The sequence below is a fragment of the Alligator sinensis genome, unplaced genomic scaffold (genome assembly GCF_000455745.1).
Source record: "Alligator sinensis unplaced genomic scaffold, ASM45574v1 scaffold343_1, whole genome shotgun sequence".
NCBI classification, from domain to species: domain Eukaryota; kingdom Metazoa; phylum Chordata; order Crocodylia; family Alligatoridae; genus Alligator; species Alligator sinensis.
Genome location: NW_005841947.1, coordinates 1,797,936 through 1,800,762, shown reverse-complemented (window position 1 = coordinate 1,800,762; position 2,827 = coordinate 1,797,936). Strand labels below are relative to the sequence as shown.

The following is a 2,827-nucleotide window of genomic DNA, read 5'->3' as shown; positions in this document are numbered from 1 at the left end:
AGGTGATGTGGTTCAGATTAGATTCTCAGGCTGTCATTTGGATATGTACTTTCATAACGTGATCATCTTGGATCTGTTTCTCTGAATTCTGCCAAAACTTGATGGGGGCTAAGATCTCTTTTTTGGATTTAATCCACTGTGTATAGTAGGAAAATATCCCTCAAAGATTTAAAGGCGCTTTCTATCTGATATCCTGATTTGCCTCTCTAAGTTTCTGGATGTGAAATCCATGTGGTATGAAACATACAGAATGGCACAAACTCCTGTGAACATCAGCGGCTAGGTTTCACGTAGATCAACCCAGAAAGAGAAAACTCCTTACCAGTGTAAATGATTTACTCCTCTCAGCTTCCCTTATACCAGTGGTTCCCAAACTGTGATATGTATACCCTGGGGGCATGCAAGACATCTTTGTGAGGTATGCAGGAAAAATTGTGTAATGGTAGATTTAATTTTCATTATAATGATTAGCATTCAAGGGGTTAAAATATAAAACATATGATGGTGGGGTACATGGGCAGCTGGTAAATTTGGAAGGGGGTATGCAGTCAGAAAAAGTTTGGAAACCTCTGCCCTATAGGAAAAATAACTGTTACCAACATGCATTTACAGATGGGGAAACTGAGGCATAGTGGTCAGGTGACATATTTGTAGCCAGAGTAGATCAAGGACAAAGGCCCAGCTAGAATCCAGGCCTGGGCTCTGAACCTTGCTCTCAGGATTATGTCCGATTTCTATCCACTGATGATCCAATGCAAAATGCATAACCACATTCTGGGAGCAGGGGCTGGAACCCAGGACTCCCTGAATGCCACAACTGTTGTTTGCTTCCCTTCTTGTACCTACTTTGAATTACTTGGTTACGTAGTCCAGCCTCAACAAGAGAGGTGGCAGGAACCCTTGCCACGCCTGGGGCGGTAGGTACTCTCCTTGGATGAAGGGAGGTATGGATCTGAATCATCTCAGCCTAGGGAGGGCCAACAATCCCAAACTCCCACTGGTTGCCCAGTTAGGCACCTCCCCTTGAAAGTGGGCTGTGGATTCTGAAGTGAGCAGATGTGCCTACTGTGATTCGGGTGTCTACTGTCTAGAGAGTTCAGACACAGCCCATGTTTATTATTTGTTCTGTCCCTAGGTGGCTTCAGGCTCTCTGGATTACCCTTCTGAGGCACCTGAATCCTGTCCTTCAGGGCCAATGTCTAGTTTTTATGCATGTTGAAGCCAAAGTTGGAAGTGCATAACTAGGAAGCCAGTCTGGCTTTTGCCTAAAATGTCTGGAAATTTGCAGTTTTAATCTCTGTTTTCCTACTGATTCACAAATTTCTTCACCCCTGCCTCAGTTTCCCCCACTTAAAACGAGGAATAGGATACACCTTTCCAAAACTCTTTGAGATCCTTGGTTGAAAGAGTCTGTAATTACAACGTATCATAGCCTCCTGGTCTTGCAACCTTCCAGTGTGGGGATCTCTCAGTGAAAGCTGTATACATGGTATCAGCTGGTGTGCTCAGGGGGAGGACTGTGCCAACATAATTTTGGGCACAGAATGCAGTATTGATGTGACCCATGTATGGTTGTTTTTGTTTCAATGTGGTAGGATAGTTAAAAAAAAACCAAGTTTTCTATAAAATAAGACCAATCCAGCAACACTAATTATGGTTCTGGTTTTTCTCCCCACTCCCACCAGGTTAAAAAATGGGGAGTAGGAGGAGAATGTACTTCAGTCTGGCTTTTTATTTTAAGTAACCTTGTCCTGTTTGCAAATGGGAAAAGGTTTTTTTTTTATTTGAGGGATTTATTTCTGTCCTTGTAACACTATGTACTATATGCATTGCACCTGTTCAGACATAAGCACAGTATATTATTATAGCTGTAAGGGCAGAACCTTCCTAATACACATTTTTTTGGTGGGAGAGGAGAACAGTGTTGGGGAGAAGGACTCTTTCTTTGAAACTGTTTGCTAAATGACCTCTTACAGAGACTTCTTCCTCATCAAGATCAGTTTTCCCTGCTCCCCTATTGTCTGGGGAAACCTATCTTCAGGAGCTTCTTTCTTGAAAGATCTCATGACTTTAAAATCATCAGCAGGCTTTGTGTAGTCTGCCTGTCAAAAGAGATATGTTTACACCTTCCCTGCATGTGTTAAAGCTATAAGGTTACGGAGCAGAATGGCTGATACGTCTCAGTGCTCAGTGCTAATATGCACAAAAAATGTATTTATGGTAATGACACGGACTGTCTGAAACAATGCATTCCAACATCCTGTAACATAAATAACAAAGGTGGAGCCAGCTGGCATTAAACTGTTTATTTGCCAGCAGTCCGGATCTGCACTATGTACCTTTTTTACACTGTGTCAGTCTGGCAGTATTGAACCTGTTGCTGCATTAGCCGAGTTGTATTTTGCTAGATAGGGGAAGGAGGGTTGTCTGCTGTCTGGTAGGAGGGCTTTGTCTGTGTGTGCCTTTCTCTCTCTCTCCCTCTCTCTCTCTGTCTCATACTCCCGCTTGCTCTCCCTCTGGCTCTCTCTCTCTCCCTCGCTCTCTCTCCCTTTCCCGTCTCTGTGGTTTGTAAGGTAGGTTGCAGTGTGTGTATATACACAACATCAAGAGCAGGAAAATGGACTCATTAGGGAGGCAGGCAGTCATTACCACTCACACTGTACTTCCAGGGAGACAGCGACTATGAGGAGACAAACTGAGGACTGGGGAACAAGGTAGGCCAGTCAACTTTTATAAAAAAAGAAAAAAGAAAAAAAGAAAAAAAATCCCTATGCTTTCCCCCCAAGCCCCTGACACTTCTTTATTCTTTCACCCCCCCCCCCCCTTG

At 43.5% G+C, this 2,827-nt stretch overlaps 1 protein-coding gene across 34 annotated transcripts in view; it reads left to right on the top strand.

The window, feature by feature from the left end:
• The first annotated feature begins 2,325 nt into the window (after nucleotides 1-2,325).
• Nucleotides 2,326-2,827, top strand: part of ZBTB20 (zinc finger and BTB domain containing 20) — a 621,054-nt gene continuing 620,552 nt past the window's right edge. For all 34 annotated transcript variants that reach the window (XR_003093196.1, XM_025199647.1, XM_025199650.1 and 31 more), the window contains exon 1: nucleotides 2,326-2,714. The gene's annotated coding sequence lies outside the window, so the exon portion shown is untranslated. The remainder of the gene's footprint in view (nucleotides 2,715-2,827) is intronic.